Here is an 18,099-nt window from a genome sequence, read left to right as displayed (position 1 = left end):
TTTTTATAAGCCGTTCTATTCTTTTCTTTATTGTCTCAATTAGAGAGTTGATATTTATCAATAGAAAAAGATTCCAACTGACTCCATGTTTATCTGATAGTTTAAAAAATCTTTCTCTTTTCCCAGCTAATTTAATTATAATTCTTTTGCCACACCTCAAATTACTTGATCAAGAGTGTTTCATGTCTCTTTGATAGTACTTTAGTGTTTACTTTCTGGGATGTAAAATTTAAGTGACCTAAGATCTTCAAAAATACAATCTTGAGTATAAATTTTGTGCGTATTGAAAAAAAAGAATGGTTAGAGACTATCTTGTGTTAAAATAGTGGTGAGTATGAAAGATTATACATCCTAAGAAAGCTAACATCAGAATACTCCTCTGATGCTGCTCATGAGGGGATGTGGGTTGACTTGGCGACGGTCAAGCATGAAAGACAATATAAGTCTATCTCCATGGGGTTCCACTGGGCATCACATGGCCTCAAAATCTCAGGTTCCTTGAGTTGACTAGTCTCTGATTTTGCTCTGTTACCACAATACTCTAAAGTGGAAGTAGATGGGGTTTAATGAGGAGTTGAGAGGTAGAGGGCTTTGCAACTAATAAACATGCATTAAAATTCCACTTTCAGTAACCCTCACATTTTTATGCTTTTACAATCATAACTATGTTTTTATGTACAAATGGGTGAGAAGCATATGTGGTGGGCTTCACTTTAAGAAATCTCACCAAAAAGGCTAAATTTAGAAAGACTAATTATACTTAGTGTTGGTAATGAAGTAAAACACCTGGCACTCTCATATACTGCTGGTGAGAGCGTAACCTGCTAAAATCACATTCAAAACTCTTTGCCAGTAGCTAATCAAGTTTAACGTTCATATACTCTATAACCAAGCACTTCCACTTCTAGGGTTATACCCAACAGAAATGCATACATATGTGCACCAAAAGATATGTATAAGAATATTCATGTTAACATTATTATTAATAGCACCAAACTAGAGATCCAAATGTTCATCAACAGTAGAATGGCTACATAGATTGTGATATATTCATCTAATGATACAGAATATATCATGATGCATGATAATGATGAATAATGTTGTTGCTATATGCTACAACATGATGACTATCACAAACGTGACGTCGAGTGAAAGAAGCTAGATGCAAAAACAAATCATGAATGAGTCCTTTATATTTCAAAAGCAGACAAAACTACTTGTCTCTGATGATAGAAGTCAGAAGTAATTACTTTTGGTGAAGAGGGAAGGTTAGTCCTGGAGAGGAGCAGTAGGGGCCTTCTGGGATGCTGTACTATTTCATCTCTTGCTCTAGGTGACAGTTACACAAGCATGTTAACTTTGTGATAATTGACTTCTTTCTCATGGCTGAATAATATTCCATTCATCTACCATTGGACACTTAGGTTGTTTCCATATCTTGGCTATTGTGAATAATGCTGCAATGAGTATGGGAGTGCAGAAATCTCTTTGAGATACTGATTTCACTTCCTTTGGATACATATCCAGTCATGGGATTGCTGGACCATACAATAATTCTATTTTTAATTTTTTGAGGTACCTCCAAACTGTTTTCCACAGCGACTGTACCAGTTTACATTCTTACCAACACACAGCATTTTTAAGGAAACCACTTGTGTATACATCTTAGAAAAATGAAGATGTAAACCAAGAATCATGCAGATTTAGGATCTAGGAAGAAAGAATGGTTTGGGAAAATAATAAAGGGAAGTTAAGCCTGGTAATCATGCAGAAAACTTATAAAAGTCCAAGTAGAGTAAAAAAACAAAAAACTCCAAGTGGGTATTTAAGAGATTTGATATTATCCCAGAGAAATGGAAGAACTTAGGAATTCAATAAAGGTAAACAATGCAAGAAAATAATAAAGGTCGATAGAAACATCAAGATAAATAAGAGGCAGCATAAGAAAGAAAATATAACCAGAGAATACGTCTTGGCTCTACCATGAACAATATTTACACAGAATAGTAATATAAACCCTGTTTATTACTGTCTGAATCTCAAGACTTCAATTTGGTTTCAGAGCAGACTTCAAATATTAGTAACTTTGCAATGTAAAAATACAATTACGATTACAGAAGCTTGGAGGCAGAAATGTGCCTCGGAGGCAGAGGAGTGAAAAGACTGGTGGGGACATGGACACTTGCTAATTGGATTATCCGGTCCACGGAGGGTTAATTTAAATAATCAGTTCCACTTCAGCCCTTGGTGAAATTCCTTTTAAGAAGTTCACATTCATTTTCCTGCCTTAAGCAATAGAACGTTGTTAAAAATGGACTCTGATGGCAGGATGTTATAGGACATCGTGCAGTTGCAAAAAGGGTAGAATATTGAGACAGATAATCAACAATCCCAAAACATTGTAAGAACACTTTTGCAGGGCTGCTAGCTGCACACACAAGACTTTCGGGGTTTTTTGTTTGTTTTATTGTCTTGGGGTTTTTTGGTGATTAGACTTTCTCTGAAACAGAGTAACAAGCAAAATATTCCAGTGCACTGAGAGCCATGGTTACGTGGATTCCTATAAATCAGGATTTTCCTCCACCTTTTAGGTGAGATATCTATTGAATAGGCTTCTGCTGTATCTGACACCGAACTGCCAGCTTGGATTTAGAGATGGAAGTTTAAAAAATGCCATAAAGCAGCTCTAGCTTTTAGTGCCAACTATAGAGATCAGTATCATTTGTACACCACAACAGGAGCATTTGTTAAGAAATCACTCTGCCTCTGACTCTCAGGGAGAGAATAAAGCTTCACACTTTGTGTTTATATGGCCATTCTCTCCACTGATAGCAGTGAGCTCTGGTGAAGTCCAAGTGAGCTGTGTTCTCTACGTGTGTTATGTTTGTAACTTGGGAGTGCGAGGCTGGTTCTCACCCCCTCTTCAAATTTATTGATATTGACTGACTCACTTTGGAGCTAAGGAGCCTTTTTGGAAAGTAATAATTCAAACAAAGTTGACACCTGGAATGCAGATCCACGCAGGCATGACTCATTGACTGAAGGACGCCTGAAGGAAGCCAAATGGCCATGGTGGACTGTAGGGCCAGTGGGAAAGAATCAACCCTGAGTGAAAGTAAGCTGAACTTAGCCACAGGACCTGAGGGTTGGAGGAAAATAGTGGTACTGGGTAAACTATGGTGACTGTAACTCAACCATTTGCAAACTTTTAGTGGAGTAAGTTGTATATGTTGAATAACAAATAAGTGCTCCTAATTTATCCTCCTTATCACTCCCTAAGAGTGATAATGTTTGCTTATTCAACTTCTTTCCGCTTTTACTAGACTTGTTTTTGTAATTGTTTTGTTTTTATTTATTTAATTTATTTTTTAATTTATTTTTTATTGAAGTAGAGTTGATTTACAATGTTTCAGGTGTACAGCAAAGTGATTCAGTTATGTATACATATATTCGTTTTCAGATTCTTTTCCATTATGCGTTACTACAAAATATTGAGTATAGTTCTCTGTGCTATACAGTAGGTCCTTGTTTATTTTATATATAGTAGTATGTATATGTTAATCCCAAACTCCTAATGTATCCTTCCCCTCCTTTTCCCCTTTGGTAACCATAGTCTATTTCTGTTTTGTAAATAGGTTCATTTGTATCATTTTTTTTTAGATTCCACATATAAGTGATATCACATGATGTTTGTCTTTCTCTGTCTAGCTTATTTCACTTAGTATGATAATCTCCAGATCCATCCATGTTGCTGCAAATGGCATTATTTCATTGTTTTTTATGGCTGAGTAATATTCCATTGTATATATGTACCACATCTTCCTTATCCATTCATCTGTCGATGGACATTTAGGTTGCTTCCATCAGACTTATTCTTGAGATTTGTGATTTAGAATCTTGAGAATAGATAGAAATGCATGGTTGGCTGGACAGGGAGACTGTTGTGTTTAAGATGGGTGGTTTTAGATATGACAAAACTGTAGTATATGCAGTATAGGAAGGTGATGTTAAGGGCAAGAGAGTGTCCAGATTTTGTTGGACTGGTATCATCTTTGAGAGAAAGAATACAAAATTATAAAAACAAAATTAGGTGTGAAATTGAATGTACATTTGAAAAGAGAAAATAAATCACAATAAATTGCAAATATTAAAGAGCTGTCAATATCACAAATATCATTAAGTGCATAATAATTTAATTATTGTACACATGTTCGATATGTTTGTGTCCCGCCCCGCCCCCCAAATTCATGTGTTGAAGCCTGAACACTCCCAATGTGATGGTATTTGGAGATGGAGCCTTTGGGAGGTAATTAGGGTTAAATGAGGTAATGAGGGTAGAGTCCTCATAGTGGGATTGGTGCCCTTTAAGAAGAGACACCAGAGAAGCTCATGATCATTCCCCAGCATGTGCGCAAAGAATAGGTCATGTGAGCACACAGTGAGTTGGCAGCGTCTACAAGCCATTGTCAGAACCTTGATCTTGGAATTCCCAGACTCCAGAACTTTGGGAAATAAATTTCTGTTGTTTAAGCCACCTAGCCTATGGTGTTTTGTTGTGGCAGTGAGTGGACTAAGACGTAATATGATTTTTCATGTATACTTTTTGACTGCATACGTTGAGCATTTCTTCACGTGAAAACATGATTTTTGTAATACTTTGTCTTAACATGGTTGATTGAAGTTTGTATTTTATTAGTAGTAGTAGTGATGCATATATATGACTTACCTCACAGCTTCACTCACCGTTTATAAGTTTGTGCCCTAAAAATAAAGGAATTCTGATAAATTCTATTTTCCATGCTTCCAACCAAAAAGGAAAGAAATAAAGTATGGTACTTTTATAATTGCAAATGCCACATTATTAAATATTTCCCTGAAAGGAGAGGACTTCCCTGTTTCTTTTGCTTACAACTTTACATTTTTGATGATTTGAAGAGTTTTCCACAGACTAGGTACTGGCTTTCCCATTTCAAACCTGGTTTCTCATCCATTACATACATAGTTCTGGTGCCAGGGGCTATAGGACAGATTCGCTTTTCAATACCACCTCTGCCCCTGTACATTTGTGTTTATAGTGCTGGGTGAGTTGGCACAGTGGGAATATTCCTGAAAGCCATTCCAACCCGGGAAAGCTAGCGATAGCTGTAAGTCACATAAATACACTCCACTCGGACTAAGTATATCTTAAATTTAACTCTTCCTTAGGTTCCCAAAATGTAGTTACTGCATTGCCACCCAACATGAGAGTGAATGTGACAGAAAGAAGTCAGAATGCAAAGAGATAATGATCTTATTTTCACTTAAAATATACTTTTACAAATTTTACAAAAACATTTGATTACATGAACACATTGCTTGAGCCCCCCCCTTTCTTTGTTGATCTTCTCTCTATTGTCTTCATCATTGAAAGTGGGGTTTCAAACTCTTCATCTAAGTTTATTGAATTGTCTATTTGTCTCTTCAGTTCTGTCAGGTTTTGCTTCATGAATTTTGTGCCTCTGTTCTTAGGTGCATATATGTTGTGTTTTCCTGATGGAATTACCCTTTTATGATTATAAAATTTATCCTTATCTTTAATAATTTTTTGTTTTAAAATCTATTTTGTCTGATATTAGTGTGGCCACTCCAGCTCAGACACTTGTCAGAGAAAGTGACAGTTGTTGGTTTGATATTGCATTTTATGCAATGTCATTTTTACTTGTATATCAAAAAGGTATCATGGTGGGAAGAGGCAGAAATGGCAATTTATATTAGAGAAATGAACATTGTATCATTAGGAATGACAAACTTTCATTTTTGTTTCTTATTTGAATTTCCGTGAGAGTATGATATTTAGATAGCTGTGTGATGCACCAATTGCTGACATGAAATACAAAAAAAATCAGAGTTGTACTTTGGAATTTCTTTGAGTTTTGGGGTGAGGGAAGAGGCAATATAGTTTGGGTTTTTTGTTATCTGGAGTTCAGTTTCATTAACATCATGAGAACTTGTTTGTAGCTAAGAATAACTTGTCTAAAGTTTCGTCACTATGCAGTAAGTTACCAAGCTAGACATCTTGGAGTTGTCCACAGTTCTTCTTGTTTTCCCGTGTCCCACTTCAGTACAGATATGTCTTCAGCTCTGAAGTCTTGCCTCATTTATCACTGTTTTCCATACCACCTAACCCTCCTACAGCCCCTATATCTCCTCTGAATCCTTGGAACAGTTTTTATACTCCTTTTATAGCACTTCTCACATACTGTGGCTCTTTTCTTATATATCTGACTCTTCAATTACATTAGATGGTAAACTCTGAGAATAAGGGTTATATATTATTTAACTTTGTGTTTTCCATGCCTGGTATATGGTACATGGTACATGCTTAATAGATGTTTAGACCTCTTGAAAATGTGAACTTGAGCATCCAGTATACTGAACCAGCTAGTACTAGAGGGTTTACTTAGAAAGTAAAAAAGTGAAAAATAGGAGTACTTGCCAGATGTTCATTGTTATGAATGTCAGCTTACAACTTAGGGGAAAATGGATTATGTAATATATTAAATCATGTATATTTAATATTTAATGATTAAAATAATCTATATTCATGAAAACAGTAATTGGCATATGTTCCCTTTGGCTCTTGTCTTCTGCTTGATGAAATTATAGATATTTAACATACTGCCAGGTTTTATTTTATAAATGGCTCTATACCAAATATAGTTTTAAAAACACCTACATTCATGCAAACAACAGCATAAGAGCCCATTAATAACTGCAGTTTTTTAGAAGCTGTTTTGTTGAAATTGGCTTACATTTAATCCATCAGAAAAATGAATCCCTCCAAACTAGGATCTTTTCTATCCCCAGAGTTATTGTATTTGCCAAGTGTCCAGGAATGTTGATAGGTCAAAACAGTTGATTTGTTTAAAAGTCTTGAGTTATTTATACTAAACTGCAAAGATTATTCTCATACTTGAAATAGATATAGAACCCTAGAATCTTGAATTTGAGGGTAACTTCCGAATCAACATAACCTAATTTCCATATTTTACAGATGAAGAAATTGAAGCCCTAGGAATGGAAATGATTTCTCAACTATATTTCTTAAGTTCCAGCCCACTGCTCTTTCCCCCATATCTTTCAGCTTCATACAAAGCATTTGAAGAAAAACTTCCTCACAACACTGACAAAAATCCTACTTGTCTATTTTGCAGACGCTGACAAATTGATCCTAAGATTGATATGGAAATGGAAGGGACCCAAATGTCCAAAACGATCTTGAAAGAGAAGAACAAACACACTTCCCAATCTCAAAACTTACTGCAAAGCTAAGTAGTTATGACAGTGTGTGGCATAAGGATGGACATGGGTATCAATGGAATAGAACTGAGAATCCAGAAATTAACTCTTACATTTATGGTCAATTGATTTTCAAGAGTGCCGACATAATTCAATGGGTAATGATAGTCTTCCTAAAAATTTGTGCTAAGAAAACTACATAACCACATACAAAAGGATTTGGATTCCTACCTCACATCATATACAAAAATTAACTCAAAATGGATAATAGACCTAAATGTAAGCGCTAAAACTATAAAACTCTTAGAAGGAAACATGGGTGTAAATCTTTGTGACCTTGGGCTAGGCAATGGTTTTTCAGATATGAAACCAAAATCACAAGCAACAAAAGAAAAAGATAGATAAAACAGACATCATTAAAATAAATAACACTGTGTTTCAAAGGCCAACGTCAGAAAAGTGAAAAGACAATCCTCAGAATGGGAGAAAATATTTGCAAGTTGTATATCTGGTATGGGATTTGTATTCAGATTATATAAAGTATCTTACGTCTCAACAATTAAAAGACAAATAACCTAATTAAAAATGAGCAAAGCATTTGAATAGACATTCCTCCAAAGAATATATATGAATGACTAAAAAGCATATGAAAAGATCCTCAACATCATTAATCACCAGGGGAATACAAATCAAAACCATATACCCCAGAAATTCCACTCACTGATAAACACTCAAGAGAAATAAAAATCCACGTCCACACAAAAGCTCGTACCAAATTGTTCGTCATAGTATCATTCACAATATCCAAGACGTAGAAACAACCCAAATATCCATCAACCCATAAATGGATGAATAAAATGTAATATATTCATACAAAGGAATGCTGTTTGGCAGTAAAAAGGAGTGAAGTATTGCTATGTGCTACAACATAGATGGACTTTGAGGACATTATGCTAAGTGAAAGGAGTCAGTCACAAAAGACTGTGTATTGTATGAATCTATTTATATGAAATGTCCAGAATAGGGAAATTCATACAGACAAAAAGTAGATTATTAGTTACCAGTGACAGGGTGACGGGGGAAGCAAAGTGACTGAGTAGATACGAGCTTTCTTCGTGGTGTGATAAAATGGGCTAAAATTAGATAGTGGTGATAATTGCATAGTTTGTGAATACGCTAAAAACCACTGAATTTTACACTTTAAAAGGCTGCGTTTTATGGTGTGTGACTTATAACTCGATAAAGGTGTTATAAAAGAAACTTCTATTAGGCAAGGACTGTTAGTAACTCCATTTTATAGATTAGAAAATGTAGGCAGTTGCCTAAAAGTCAAATTGATACTGAGTAATGAGGCCAGGATTTGAGTCCAGGTAATCTGACTCCAGGTCTTTCATCCTAAACTTGGCTTTATTCCTGCTTTAATAAGGCAAATAAGGGATATATTATTGCTCTAATGGAGTCATGGTTCTTTTGCCACTAGGATACGTTTGGTGAATGATACTCAACGATGTAAAATCAACTGACTTATCTGACATGGCCTGAATTAGTTGATTCCTCTTGCACTCCTATAGTTAAATCAGCTTAGAAAGAAATGCATCTTTTAAGGTTACAAGAGTAACACTTCTTTAGGTGATACCATCTCTTCCTCAAGCTGGCATATGTACATAGACACAGCCTAAAAAGTGTTTTGTTACACATTAAAAACACCTGTATGATTAAATATACAGAGCTAGATATATAAAGTGAATTTTTTGTGCTTTATAGTTGAAGAATGGATTTTGCTGATCCATGAATGATTTGATATCATTTGCTCGTGACTGAATAGAATTGGCCATTTGTCGAAATTTGCACTCCACACAGATTAGCTAATTGGAGAGATTTCTTTGTACCACTTCTATTATCTTTCTATTTTTCATGCTCTTTTCCAAAGAATCACTTCATACATCCTTATTTCTCTCTGATATTACAAATGAAGGCTTTTTCATAAGCTGGGGTTGCGGCACTCTCAGCTCTCCAGAGCACAGAGAGGCACCAGGAAGGATGTAAAACAAAAAGTCTTTAAGTGTTTTTGCATTGATATTCTTGCAAAGGACTAAAAGCCCTTTCCAGAGCCTTACTCTGATGTAATAAGTTTGGTTATTTGGTTTTCTAGTTCACATAAAATCAGAATCAGCAAGTTAGAAGTTTTAGGGAGACTGGCAGGGGGACAAATATTGATCAGCGGGAAGGGACAAACTAATAAAGCAGAAATTCTAGCAGAGGCCGTAAATCCTGCCAATAATGTCATAGTTGCTAAGTGCCCCTATATCCTAAGTCAAGTGCAAGACCTACTATCAGGCCTTGCTAGGTGACTGTGAAACAAGTTCATTCAGCAGCAGCCCAGCATCCTTATAGAGAGCATCTAAGATTTGAGGAGGGCAGGACCTTGAGAGAGAGGATTTCTTGGGAGAGGGATGTCGCTGCCTTATGCTTCTCCCTACCCAGTGCAGGAGGAAAGGGAGAGGCCTCTATTTCACCTTCAACCAAATGAGAGAGGCTCCAGAGCTTGCTATTTATCTCTTGAAGTAGAGACTTTAATATCTATGATGATGGAAATATTTCTTGGTCATTATGGTGACCACTAGCCACGTGTGTCCATTGAGCACTTGAAATATGGCTAGGGTAGGTGAGGAACTCAGTTTTAATTCTGTTTAGGTTTTGTAAATCTATATACTAAATTCAAATAGCCATATATGGCTATGGAATACTTTATTGAGCAGTACTGTATCATTGTACAGTAATACAGTAGTAATTGTATTACTATTGTAGCAACAGTAGTAGCTAATACATATTGATAATTTGCTAGGTACCAAATACTGCACTAAGCACTTTCTAGTATCTTTAAGATCCTCCCTGTAGCCACTTTATTTTGTCCATCTTGATTTTATTCAGGAGAAAACCAAAGCATAGAGAGGTCACATAAGGGACAGATTTAGAGTAGAACCTAGAGGATTTGATTCTAGAACCTTTGGTTTTAATCACTGCACTCTTTTTTGTGGACATGCCTCTTTAATTTTACCCCCCCCCTTATTCATACTTTTATTAATGAGTAACAGTAGCAAAGATCATCTCTGGAGACTTCCTTTATACCTTTATACCATATCTTCTTTTAGTTATATACACTTCTAATCTTTCTCAACCACTTTGGTATATATACATGTTTTGTTTTGTTTTTATACAGCACCTCTGAGACAGGATAATTCCATTTGTCTTATTTTCTAATAATCTTTGTTGAATAGTAAGTGGAGTCTTCAATGATGAAAAGATTTTTATCCTTGAGATATATGTTTGGGAGGTCCCTAAGCACCCTCATATATCTGATATTCAGAAACCTGAGAACACATTATCGCCTCTACCTTGGAAAAACCTCATTTGGTGCATAATGAGAGTGAAGCTCAGGGGCTTTGTGACATGGTTTTCTATGCAGAAGGTGCTTTCCTCTTTTTTTTTTTTTTTTTAAATTTTATTTATTTATTTATGGCTGTGTTGGGTCTTCGTTTCTGTGCGAGGGCTTTCTCCAATTGCGGCGAGCGGGGGCCACTCTTCATCGCGGTGCGCAGGCCTCTCACTGTTGCGGCCTCTCCCGTTGCGGAGCACAGGCTCCAGAGTGCAGGCTCAGTAGTTGTGGCTCATGGGCCTAGCCGCTCCGCGGCATGTGGAGTCTTCCCAGACCGGGGCACGAACCCGTGTCCCCTGCATTTGCAGGTGGATTCTTAACCACTGCGCCACCAGGGAAGCCCGGTGCTTTCTTCTTTGATTCATGAGTAAACTGTGGAGTTCACTTGTATTTTTTATTTTCCAAATGGGATAATTATATAAGAAGAAAGATTTGTGCTTTAATATTTATATTCTAGGTGCATCGGAAGCCTCTACTGATTCTATATAAACAGGAGTACCCAATGACTGGAGAATGAATATTCATGGAGAGTCTCTGACAAAATCTTATAGAATGGTAGCCATTCACCAGCAAAAATGAGTATGTACCATGTGCAAGGCTCTGTATGCATGTTATCTTTTTAATACTCTCTACTTAAATATCATTAGCCCACTTACAGGTGAGGAAACTGAGGTGCAGAAAAATAAAGTCGTTTATGCAGGGTAATACTGGAACCATACTGGACTCATGTAGAGTCCTCGCTAAACCTGGGTTAATTTGATTCTAAAACTGTCTGCAGGAAGAGTAGTATGTTTGAGCAGTACATTCCAACTCTGGCTGCACACTGGCACACCTTCTGCAGGGAACTTTAAAAAATCCCAGTGCTGGGCTTCCCTGGTGGTGCAGTGGTTGAGAGTCCGCCTGCCGATGCAGGGGACACGGGTTCGTGTCCCGGTCTGGGAGGATCCCACATGCCGCGGAGCGGCTGGGCCCACGAGCCATGGCTGCTGAGCTTGCGTGTCCGGTGCCTGTGCTCCACAATGGGAGAGGCCACAACAGTGAGAGGCCCGAGTACTGCAAAAAAAAAAAAAAAAAAAAAAAAAATCCCAGTGCCCAGGCTATACTCCAGAGCAATTAAATCAGAATCTTCCAAGGGGTAGGACCTAGACATCATTACAGTGTAAAGTTCTTCATGTGATTCCAACATGCATCTGAGGAGGTTAGCCATGCTGAAAGCCATGCAGCTGCTTCCTATGTGCTTCCTATCAGCCGGGGTTGCAATGCCCTTTAAAATTCAATGGTGTATGGATAGATAGAGCTGCTGCATTTTTGTAAGGTGTTTGTAAATTTTTTGGAAAAAATAATAAGAACAGTTGGTATCGGATTTTCAGATCACAAAACTGAATCTAATTTCTGTTTTGAGCCTCACCCGCGTTCTCTTTGGCATAAGGAAATATGAGTCACTTCTAGGTAATCAAGTCATATCAGTCAAATCAGGACTTAAATTTGGTCAATTTAAGACTTGAAATCAGTCATTTCAACGTTCTCACTCACCCCTTCTTTCTCTCCCAGATTCTGGTGGGCTGGCACAGCCTCGGCATGAGAGATGAAGCAGGAAGTATCTGGCCTGTGGCCATCCTCTATCCTCCATCCGTGTAAGCTGGTGTTTAGCCACCTGATCTTTGGGTGTTGGCCTCTAATCCTGTGCATGGCTACCATCTTTGGGGCTCCATGCTGTATTTGTAAATGTTGATCAACATTTGTTGATGTTCTCTCTCATCAAGACTGTAGGATCCTATCAGTCTGCCAGTCCCTCTTGTCCCCTTCTGAGCTTTTTGAGACATTGGAAAGGCCACGTGTTCTCTCCCGCAGGGGGAGTCAGTCTGTATCCAGCTCACAAGGGCTGCTGGTGTGAATCTTTTCCCGTCTTGTGTTCAGTAGCATTCCCTTGGTAGCTTGAAATTAGCCTTGGGAAGTCTTTACACCATTTGAAAACTCTCTGTGTTAGTTTCCTATTGATTCTGTAACAAAGTACAACAAGTGAAGTGGTGTAGAACAACACAAATGTGTTCCTTTTTCTGACGTTATCTCTCTCTCCCCCAGATAATCCAGGATCATCATCTCCAGGTCCTTGAATTAATCACACCTGCGATGTTCCTTTTGCCGCCTAAGGTAACATTTTCAAAGGTTCTGGGGATTAGGGCATCACCTTTGGAGGGCTATCATTCTGTCTACCAACCCCTAAAATCAGAGATTTTTATTTTAAAGAGAGCTAGTTGGTAACTATTTATCAGCACACACAATCCCTATGACCCTTTGAGGGCTTATGGGGAAAGACCCTAATCCTTCTCATGGTAGACATGCTGCACTACCATGTTGACATAAGTGCTCCCATACCTTCTGCCGTATAGGGACATTTGTAAGGTTTCTGCCTCTGGAAAGTGGGCCATAACTACGATCTCATTCCCAAGCTTCTCTGGGCGTCCTATCGAGACCCAGGCTGGAGGCTGCCAGGTGCAGTAACGCCACCCTGTTGCTTAAGCTGTCACTTCTCTCTAGTTTTCCCTCCTTCTTTAGCCATTGAAATTTACCTTGTTTTGGAAGGGAAAACCTGCTTTTATGTTATTATACATTCATCTTAAGCCATGCTTATCAAACAAACTTTTTACATCTTCTAGGTCTTAGTTCCTAATAGCTAAAGGCAAGCTTTTAGAATTCAACAAACCTTTTCTCTCTCACAAAGCCAGCTTCTCACAAATCAAAAACACCTTTCTTTTAAGATTCCACTTATTTCCAAGTTTCAAAGCCCTATTTTGAACCTCAAAGCCAATAAATGCTGTTTTGCCATCCCTCTAAAGCAATGACAGCCACTGAATAAAGAATGGGTGGAGGGTCTCCAGGCAACTAGAATATAATACGACGGTTTTTATCTTTCGACATGGCTAACAATGTGGTAAGACATGTATCAAAATGCCAAGCAGGTGGACCAGATAACACATGCTGTTGAAGTTTAGAGGATGGACAGGTTGGTGGGGGATGCCTGGTCAAAGGTACCTTGATGGTATGGAAGGACTGAGCTTGGCCAGGGTGGATGGTTTGGGTTCAAGCAGGAAAAGAATCAGAGGGTCAGGAAGGGGCAGGTGTGCACAAGGGACCAGGAGTCCTTCATCTGTCTGCTGGGGGCATTTATGTGGGAGAGTACCAGGGAAATGGAATAGCTGAGGCTTTGAATGGCAGGCTGAAGGTTAGGACCACATTTCTAGTCCCGGGGCAGTGGCTCCGTGGACATGCTGCGAGCTGTTGATCACCTGAGTGGAGGGGTGTGGCTGCAGCTTATCCTTCGAAACCCGAAGCTCATCCGAGCTCTACAGCAGCGCATGGCATCTTGGTAGAGCACCCTCGACATGTCACCGAGCCTTTGTCCATACATCACAGACGCTTCCCAAAGCAATCCTGGGAAGCATCTATGCTACTGCCTCCACCACATGCGGGAAAAACAGACCTTAGCGTATCTTGAAATTCTCTTATAAGCAGTTTACATTTGGTGTTCGCTATTTAGTTATTGGCTTAGTTTGGGGAAGGATAGAGAATATATGTATGAGCATGTGTGTGTGGTATGTGTGTGTGTGAGATGTATGTACGTGTGGTATGCATGTATACACAAGGGGGGCATGTGTGTGGTATGTGTGTATATGTGATGTGTGGTGTGCTTGTGTGATGTATATATGTGTGTGGAGGGATGTATGTGTGTATGGTGTGGTACGTTCCCTCTGTATGTGCCCACGATGCATGGAGTGTGTGGGGTAGGTGCATGTGTATACAGAGTGTGTGTATGTGGCATGTGGTGAGTGTGTGGTGTGTGAGACTTGTGGGGCACTTGTGCCTGGGGAGCGGGGTGTGTGTGTGTGTGGTGTGTGACTGTGGGTGAGATACGTGTGTGTTGGGAGTGGTCTGCGCCTAGTATAAGCATGGATGATGTGTGGTACATATGTGTGGTGTGTGGTTTGGGGAGTGTGTGAGTGTGCATGTGTGTGCGCGGGCACACATGTGGACTTGTGCTGTGGTATTTAAGAGCCCAGCTCTGGAGCCAGACTGCCTGAATTAATGACTGGCTCCACCACATGGGCGAATGACTTAACTGCTTTGTGCTTTCATTTCCTGATCTCTAGAAAGAGGGTAGTAAGAGTGCCTGCCTCCAAGTGATGTTGTGAGTTACCACACACAAGACATTGACACAGTGCAAGCACATAGATGACCCTCAATAAATATTAGCTGCTGTTTCGTCCCCTCACAGATCCTCAGGTTTTCAGGTGCAGTTTAGAGGTCTCTCTGCCTTTTCTGCTGGTGGATGGTCCTTTGGAAGCAGCAAGCAGTCACAGTTTGTTATAGAACCGTTAGGTCCAAGCTAACAGAGAGGATTTTTCTTCTTCACGTCCTCGCTGACCTTCAGCATCACTGCTCATCTTTGAACTCACTGTAGATTCTGACAACACACAAAATCCTGCGCTGCTTGGTTTTTCAGAAACCTGTCTGGGCTGATGAAGAATAGAGGCAGCCCTCCACCACACTCAACTAGGAAGAAAAGAAAAACAAGTATGTTACAAGGACACGGGGTGGGTGGCTGTCAGATATTAACCACAACTACGACCTCCACGGCTTCTTAAAAGGAGCATGTGTTCGGTAAGATGCAATATGTTTGCTGCTCATGGAACTTGTATTCTGAAGAGAAAAATGCCCGTGAAAACTCCTCTAGAATGAGTGGTGATGCCTCTGGCTGATGGTTCAAAGACTGACATTTCTGTGGGGGCAGTAAGGAGCCAGGGGGTGAGGAAAAGTCATTTTCCCTCATTTTTATCGGATCCAGAGTGGTTTCTAGGGCATGGGCAAAGAGAGTCCACCTGGAGGGCACTGTACAAATATCAGGACCATCTTGTCCAGACTAGCAATTAGAGAGGAGGAAATGAATCATAATTTAATTGAAAAAGTAAGTCCATCAAATTTGTGTTACTGGACAAATGCATGAAGAAGTATATATAATATATGTGTGTGTATCTCCTGATTATCATAGTCACCTCTAGTCCTCCTCTATCCCCTAACCAGCTTTATTTTGTTAACTCCCTTCCCCTCTAGACTATAAGGTTGACAGGGACAGAAATTTCACTTCTGTTGCTCATGGCTGTAGCTCCAGTTACTGGAACAGTCCAGGCACATTGCAGGTACTTTGTACTTAGGTGTTGAGTAAATAAATGAAAAAAAAAGAAAGAAAACCACTTAACTGTCCAGTGAGAGGGTTTGGTAAATACAATAAGCCACCTCTATTGAGCGGAAAACAATGGAACCACTGAAAGTGATAAGGCAGATTTAAATCCTTATTTATTAACCTGGAAATACAAACATTTTCTATTTAGTGAAAATAATTAGGGTGCAGAACGGTTTATGTGTATGTGTCTTTTGTATGTATGTGTTTATAGTTATGTGTCTGTATGTATTTTTTTTAAACATCTTTATTGGGGTATAATTGCTTTACAATGGTGTGTTAGTTTCTGCTTTATAACAAAGTGAATCAGTTATACATATACTTATGTTCCCATATCTCTTCCCTCTTTTTTTTGAAAAATTTTATTCTGTTTATTTATTTATTCTTGGCGCCTGGACAGGGACATGAACCCTGGGCCCTCAGATTAAAAGTCTGATGCTCTCCCAGCTGAGCTACCCAGGAATCTCTTCCCTCTTGCATCTCCCTCCTTCCCACCCCCACAATCCCACCCCTCCAGGCGGTCACAAAGCACCGAGCTGATCTCCCTGTGCTATGCGGCTGCTTCCCACTAGCTATCTACCTTACGTTTGGTAGTGTATATATGTCCATGCCTCTCTCTCGCTTCGTCACAGCTCACCCTTCCCCCTCCCCATATCCTCAAGTCCCTTCTCTAGTAGGTCTGTGTCTTTATTCCTGTCTTACCCCTAGGTTCTTCATGACATTTTTTTTTCTTAAATTCCATATATATGTGTTAGCATACGGTATTTGTCTTTCTCTTTCTGACTTACTTCACTCTGTATGACAGACTCTGAGTCTATCCACCTCATTACAAATAGATCAATTTCGTTTCTTTTTATGGCTGAGTAATATTCCATTGTATACATGTGCACATCTTCTATATCCATTCATCTGATGACGGGCACTTAGGTTGTTTCCATCTCCGGGCTATTGTAAATAGAGCTGCAATGAACATTTTGGTACATGACTCTTTTTGAATTTTGGTTTTCTCAGGGTATATGCCCAGTAGTGGGATTTCTGGGTCATATGGTAATTCTATTTGTAGTTTTTTAAGGAACCTCCATACTGTTCTCCATAGTGGCTGTACCAATTCACATTCCCACCAGCAGTGCAAGAGTGTTCCCTTTTCTCCACACCCTCTCCAGCATTTATTGTTTCTAGATTTTTGGATGATGGCCATTCTGACTGGTGTGAGGTGATATCTCATTGTAGTTTTTTTTTATATTTTATTTTATTTAACATCTTTATTGGGGTATAATTGCTTTACAATGGTGTGTTAGTTTCTGCTTTATAACAAAGTGAATCAGTTATACATATACATATGTTCCCATATGTCTTCCCTCTTGCGTCTCCCTCCCTCCCACCCTCCCTATCCCACCCCTCCAGGCTGTCACAAAGCACTGAGCCAATATCCCTGTGCCATGCGGCTGCTTCCCACTAGCTATCTACCTTAATACGTTTGTTAGTGTGTATATGTCCATGACTCTCTCTCGCCCTGTCACAGCTCACCCTTCCCCCTCCTCATAACCTCAAGTCCATTCTCTAGTAGGTCTGTGTCTTTATTCCTGCCTTACCCCTAGGTTCTTCATGACATTTTTTTTTTCTTAAATTCCATATATATGTGTTAGCATACGGTATTTGTCTTTTTCTTTCTGACTTACTTCACTCTGTATAACAGACTCTAGGTCTATCCACCTCATTACAAATAGCTCAATTTCGTTTCTTTTTATGGCTGAGTAATATTCCATTGTATATATGTGCCACATCTTCTTTATCCATTCATCCGATGATGGGCACTTAGGTTGTTTCCATCTCCAGGCCACTGTAAATAGAGCTGCAATGAACATTTTGGTACATGACTCTTGTTGAATTTTGGTTTTCTCAGGGTATATGCCCAGTAGTGGGATTGCTGGTAGTTCTATTTGTAGTTTTTTAAGGAACCTCCATACTGTTCTCCATAGTGGCTGTACCAATTCACATTCCCACCAGCAGTGCAAGAGTGTTCCCTTTTCTCCACACCCTCTCCAGCATTTATTGTTTCTAGATTTTTGGATGATGGCCATTCTGACTGGTGTGAGGTGATAGCTCATTGTAGTTTTGATTTGCATTTCTCTAATGATTAATGATGTTG

At 39.0% G+C, this 18,099-nt stretch overlaps 1 non-coding gene across 1 annotated transcript; it reads right to left on the bottom strand.

Moving 5' to 3' along the window:
- Positions 1–16,339: 16,339 nt before the first annotated feature.
- Positions 16,340–16,412, bottom strand: TRNAK-UUU (transfer RNA lysine (anticodon UUU)). The gene has a single exon. It is a non-coding gene; the product is annotated as a tRNA-Lys (tRNA).
- Between the last annotated feature and the right edge of the window lie 1,687 nt (positions 16,413–18,099).

This window comes from Aethalodelphis obliquidens, unplaced genomic scaffold (assembly GCF_003676395.1).
Source record: "Aethalodelphis obliquidens isolate GAN/ISIS:26980383/991018 unplaced genomic scaffold, ASM367639v1 scaffold14, whole genome shotgun sequence".
NCBI lineage: Eukaryota > Metazoa > Chordata > Mammalia > Artiodactyla > Delphinidae > Aethalodelphis > Aethalodelphis obliquidens.
The sequence above is the reverse complement of the archived record's forward strand: the minus strand, read 5'-3'. Positions and strand labels throughout refer to the sequence as shown.